Here is a 7,310-nt window from a genome sequence, read left to right as displayed (position 1 = left end):
TATATATATATGCATATATATATATATATATGTATAAATATATATGCGTATATATATATATATATAAGCATGCATATATGTACATAGCCGTACATGTATATTCATATATACATACACCAGCACTTATATAACAGTATGTATGTATGTATGCATTTATAGATATATGGATAGTTAGATAAAGGGATATATACATTAGTGTACATATATATATATACATATATATATATACGTATATAGTTTCATGTTTAAATGAATACATCTGCCTCTCAGAGTGCATATGATTTATGTGGAGTATATTATGGTGTACATGCTTTCTCGTTATTTTATCGTGATCCTTAATTGGTAAAGGCAAGTATATATATTCGTAGGAAAACATATTTCTTTAATGTCAGCATTCATTACTGTATAAAACATGTATTTACTTATTTATCATATGATATGTTGCTTTCTTTTTTCTATGTTATATCTTTTAAGATTTATTTTTTTTTTCTTTTTGATATTCAGATTTGTTCATATACTTGGCAATTTATAAGGTCACTGCTTTTCCCTTCTTGATCTCTAGTCTCTTACTCATATTCCTGGCGTATATATATATATATATATATGTATGTATATATATGAAATAACTTAAAATTCAACTCCAAAACGAATACACGCAGGTGTATATGTAGGCAGAAAAATGCAGATGTACAAACGGTTATATTTTTGTGTGTAATTATCTGTGCATCTACTTATTTATCTCTTCTTCTATAAATCTGCATCTGTGTATAGTTATTGATACATACACAAATATATCAATACACATATAGATACACTCACACAGACATATAGATGTTCCTTGCATGGAGTGGTGAAACGTGACAAAATACTGAGCTGCTGAAAACCTAATTTTTACACACACACTCAAACACACACATACATGCATTCAAACAAATGTATGTATATATAAATATATGTGTGTGTATATATATATATATATATATATATATTTGTTTTGCAAGATTTTTGATGAGGTCACAGAAGTGTGACGAAAGAACTCTGGCCGAAATAAGATTAAGATTAATGTAATATAAAGCTGAAGCAAATTAACACCAAATATACAGTGCGTGTGTTTTTATTGGCTAAACTGGCAATATGACCATCCCCAAGTACAACAACATATATATATGTATATATATATATATATATACAATGACATTCTAATTACATACATGAGACATAACTCCCTCAGTATGACGTTAAAATCTAAAATACATGTGTAAAGTTGATATCTACTATTAGATCTGATGATCGAATGAATTGGATGTTATATATAGCCTTTAAAAATCAAGTGGTAATTGAAATGAGCATGTTTCTCCTTTATTAAATCTCTCCAGTGGACTCTAGCATTCAGCGAGCAGGGCTAAATTAGCTATGGATACCTTCCTAGCGCACCACCCAGAAATGTTTTGTCGACGAAATGGATCTCAATGCTTATTTCTCTTTATTTATTTGTCTATTCATTCATTTATTTATTTATTTTAAAGTTTGATACTTATTCTATCGTTGTCTTGTGCCGAACCACTCAATCACATGGATGGAAATAGACATCTGTTTTCAAGCGGCCTTATAGGCCAATCAATAAGACAAAGAATCCGCAAAACACACACACACACACACACACACACACGCACACACACACACACGCACACACAGACATACACACATACATACACACACACATACATATACACTTTTACTCTGTTACAGGTTTTAGTCATTTGACTGCGCCCATGATGGATCACCGCTTTTAGTCGAAGAAATAGACACTGGACTTATTCTTTATAATCTTAGTACGAAATCTATAGGTTTCTTCTGCCGAACCTCTATATAAATGTATATATACGACGGTCTTCTTTCAGTTTCTGTCTACCAAATCCATTCACGAGGCGTTGGTCGGCTCGAGGCTACAGCAGATGACACTTGCCCAAGGTGTTATGAAGTGGGACTGAACCCGGAACCATGTGATTGGTAAGCAAGCTACTTACCACACAGCCACTCTTGTGCCTATCTATCTATATATATATATATCTATATATCTATCTATATATATATATATATATATATAGATATATACATATGACTGAGAATGTGCGTATGTGTTTGGGTAAATTATAGTGTACGTGTGCGTGTGCGTGTGCGTGTGTTTGTATGTCCGTATGCGTGTACATATATATATATATATCTGATGTTGCGTATATGTATACAATGGTTCCTCTGACTCTACGTCCACTAAATTTACTCACAACTCATTTGTCAGTCAGGGTCTCTACTCAAATGTCTAAGATGGCAGAGAACGGGACTGAACTCGAAGCTAAATGGCTGTAAACTATGCAAACATGCTTGCAACTTCACATATATTTTCACACGTTGATGTATGTTTGTGTTTGTATGTGTGCCTGTTTGTATATGTGTGGATAATACGATCCCACACGTTCACAAACTAGTTTAAAAGGCTTGAATATATTAGACCATATTCTCTATAAGTTTCATTAATTTTATTTTTAGCAGCAGAAATCTGCGTGCGTTGCTATTGCGTAACTGGAAATATGTAATTTGAAATAACAGCGGGAAAACTCTTCTGTATATTGTGAAGCTCCATTGTCAAACAAGAAGCGTGACAATATATAAAATAGATAATACTTTTAATAACACATTGCTGTATAACTCTTTGACAATACATCGAATTTATCTCCTTTGCCGCATAAAAGTGTTACACGTTCATCATCACCTAAACTTGTTAAGAAACACGTGATATTTCCATCCATTCAAATGCGGAAAACTATATTTTCATCTATTCAGCTCTTTATGCAGAAAATATAAGCACTCTAGGGGTGAACGGCTATTATCGATGGAATATTTGCGTCGACAAATATATTTATGGTTATGTTTCTTCTTTTTCTTTTTTCTTGCCGTATTTCTTTCGAGGCTTGTTTCAATTAAATTTGAAATTATAATGAATTCAGAGTCTAATAATTTTGTCATTATTGAACTGGTGTTTGGAGCGCAAATTAATGAGAAATTTTGATGTGAAGTTTTAATTTCGATCGCTTTAAAACAAGGAGTTTGTATATCTTTTCTACTTTAGGCACAGGCCCAACATTTTTAGAGAAGGGCCAGTCGATTAGATCAATCTTAGTAGACAACTGGTACTTAATTTTTCGACCCCGAAAAGATGAAAGGCAAAGTCAATTTCAGTGGAATTTGAACTCAGAAGGTAAAGACAGACGAAGCACCGCTAAGCATTTCGCCCGGCGTGCTAGCGTTTCTACCAGTTCACCGCCTTTCATAGAATAAACGTTGTCTCAGATGCTTTGCTATAAAAAAGATAAATATCAACGAACAGTGCACTAATCAATGTATAAACCAAAGCTTTAAGGCATCTATTTATCTATCTCTATGTATGTATGCATGTATGTATGTATGTATGTATATATGTATCTATGTATGTATCTATTTATTTATTATTGTTTCTATACATAGATGGCAGTACGTGTTACGTTATGCCAAACATATGGATAAGCAAGGACAGTTTTTTATAAGGTAATAAATACTACATTGAACAAAGAAAACTTTGCAGGTATTATAGTAGTAGTAGTAATAGTAGTAGTAGTAGTAGTAGTAGTAGTAGTAGTAGTAGTAGTAGTAGTAGTAGTAGTAGTAGTAGTAAATTATACAGCAGCAGCTGTATAGAGGCTTTGGTGACGATGACTATGATATAAAGCCAGATTATCAGGCAAAAAATGTTCACAGCTAATTCTGCATAAATTAATTTTTAAAACAATGCTGTGATTTAATTCAGCACAGATCGATATGGAATTAAATGACAGCACAAACCAAATGTGCTGAATGCAGAGTCAACTAAATTCACCAATTCAGATAGCTTTGTTTTAAACAGCAAATCTCTGCAGTCGACTCGCCTACTTTTCCCATGTGCGTCCCAACCTGATATACTTCCGACGAATATTGTGTTAATAGTTGTGTAACGGTCAAGCTTTTTTGAGTTAGACTTACACATAGCGAAGCAACTATATTACACTGCAAATTCATTTCATGTCGGAAAGCATAGTTCTACTAGATGAGAGCTACTCTAGCACCACACAACAATAGGAACAACCTCAGCAGCGATACCCGCCACCAGTTGGGTATTAGCGTCGACTATTACCTTCCCATAAATTTTTAGAACTTGGGCCTATACCTGAAAGGTTTGTATCACGCAATAAAGACATTATTGAACAAAACAAAAGTAGTAGTAAGAGTAAAACTAGAAATTTCAGTGGTGTTAATGGTCTTAGTGGTGGCAGTAGAAATAGTGTTGTTGAGTATTGGTAGTATCTGTCGTAGGTGGTGGTCATGGTCTTTGCGGGAGTGTTAATGGTATTCATTATAGTACTTTTTTATTATATGCACAAGGCCTGCAACTTCAGGGGAATGGGGGCTACTCTATTACATAAGTATAGTTTTATTTCCAAAATATATCAAGTTGTGCCTTATTATAATTTTATGTTTGATGATTACCCGTGAGTAGTCTTCGGACAGTGAATCCTATCAATCAGCTATACTCCATCAAGAATAATTCGGGCCTTGTGCTCTTATTCGGTTTCATTATCATGGTCCATCCCATTCATTTCAGTAACACGAAGAGCAGTAGATTGGACAAAAAGATTAGATTGTCGGACTTCGTCTTTTAGTATTTTAGTCACGAATGTAGCCAGTGTCTATAACCTTTTACGGGACGTTCCACACCGTGTGATTGGAAGTTCTCATTAAATCGGAAAACTAGCCAAAAATCTTGTAACGAAGTGTATTTTGTACGGAACGTACCCAAAATATCAGCTGGTGGCACTGAACTGGGCAATAGATTTTGTTTGCTACTCAAGGAATCCGTGGCAAGATTTCAACTCAGAACGCAAAGATCTCAAAGACATAATGCAAGGTATCGATTCCTACTTTCTTACACATCCGTCAATCCCGTCTTCCTATCTATGGATGCTTTATTCATTAATTTATTATTATTGCATCTCTTTTTTCGTTTCCGTGCAAAATGAAAGCTGCAAGGAATGAAGGCTAAGGATTGCATCGACGGGGATTTGAAACCATGTGACAGAGAATCAGAATAAAAACCACAGTACACCCCTTGCATCATTTGTGTACGGCCCTTTACATAGTTTGAGAACAACTACAACTGCATCATCATCATCATCATCATCATCATCATCATCATCATCATCATCATCATCATCATCATTATCACCATCATCATCGTCATCATCATCATCATCGTCATCATCATCATCATCATCATTATCATCACTGCCGCCACTACCATAACCATCGCCATCATCATCTTTATAATCATCACCACCACCACCACCATCATCATGATCATCGACGAAAACAACAACAACAACAACATCAACAACATCACGTATATTAAATTAATGTGTGACCAATAATTAGAAATAGATTTTCAATAATATTGAGCAATATTATGTATGGATCAGGTACCAAGAAAATCCTTGAAACCCCATGTATGTACGTACGAGTATTACAGTCTTTCAATCATTTCACTGGAATTAGGTGCTATAACAAGTTGACAAATTCAATTTAATAAGGATATGACAAATGTTTCTGAAAACCAATTAATGTAATGATTTATGCAATGGAAGTCTTCTAATGTCAAATATCTCTATAAATTGTCCCTCTGTTTTCAGAGATAATAGATTTTAATTATTATTTTTCGCTTAATATGAATGTAAGATGAAAATAACGAGAGGAAATCATGTTAACATTGCCATCAACAATATGTTAATGTGTAACCTGACAATGTAAATCGCATGAGTTATGTTAATTCCATTTGAATTATCAAGGGTAGCAACAAGATTAATGCTAATAATATTTCTAGCATAAGCAAATGGCCATTTTTTTTTTCACTTTAATGTTATATTTTTCTCTGGGTGGTGAATTATCAATTACTCTATGTAAGTAGTCTTTGTCTTCTATCGACCTGGCAATAATTAAATTGCAAAATCGACCCCTGCAGAAATCAAAATTAAAGCATAAATGATTGTAACTAACTAATTCATTATAATATAGACACAAGGCCTGGAATTTTGGGAAAGGGTCTACTCGATTACATTTCCCCCGAAAAGATGAAAGGCAAAGTCGACATATCTGGAATTTCAACAGCATAAAGACAGACAAAATGTTGCTAGGTAATTCGCTACCTGCGGCAGTGACTAAATAATGTAAGGTATTTTGTCCAATAGGCGTCGATCTGGTAGAAACATCTTAGCGGCATTTCTTTCGGTTCGTTTAGTTCTGAGTTCGAATCACAATGAAATAACATTTGACTTTCATCTCTTCGGAGTTGATGCGATAAAGTACCAGCCAATTACTGAGTATAATGTAATCAATTTGTCCCCTTCCCTCAAAATTGTAATCATCGAACTCTTCACCAGATTAACGTCCCGCTGATGTGCAATGTTATGATCTCAGTCACTTAGACGTCAATGAAACCGGGTAACAGTTCTGATGGGACCAAGAGCGCAAGAAAAATTTTTTTAATCAATTAACCGACACTAAAATTGTACTAATCCCTCTCCCTCTCTCCCTCCTCTTCCTTCTCTCCCTCCTCTTCCTCCTCCTCCTCCTCCTCCCCCACTACTACTACTACTACTACTACTACTACTACTACTACTACTACTACTACTACTACTACTACTACTTGTACCAATAATAGTAGTAGCAGCAGCTACGATTCCATAATCACGGATGCTAAATATTTCTGGGTAGGTTATGGCTGATTACATGTAGGCCACCTGCTGGGCTACATCTTACCTCCTGAGATAGAATTTCTTGCGGTATGCGTCCCTTTAATCTAAGACCTGAATAGAAGATACGTTTTGCACAAATATAAGTTATATCCTTTGTATAGTATATAGACGAACATAAAGTACTAATATTAACTCACTGAAATTTCAATGTGTTCATATGTACCTCCATGCGGCAATGTTAAATTTCATTTAATCTAGATATCCTTGGCTAAAAAGTAAGCTTGCAGTAGTCACCTTGCTTGGATATTTACCACTTCTGAGGTTCCACTCGCTCGCTATGAAACGTCAGTAGACCGGATCTTATCTACTCCATTCCGTAACTCTTGTGTTCTTATTCGCACACCCGGAAAAGGTGGTCGCCTAACGTGAAACGTAAAAAGAACTATATACATACATATATATATATATACATATATATATATATATATATATATA

This window comes from Octopus bimaculoides, chromosome 13 (assembly GCF_001194135.2).
Source record: "Octopus bimaculoides isolate UCB-OBI-ISO-001 chromosome 13, ASM119413v2, whole genome shotgun sequence".
In the NCBI taxonomy this organism is placed as follows: Eukaryota; Metazoa; Mollusca; class Cephalopoda; order Octopoda; family Octopodidae; genus Octopus; species Octopus bimaculoides.
This window is presented reverse-complemented; position numbering follows the sequence as displayed.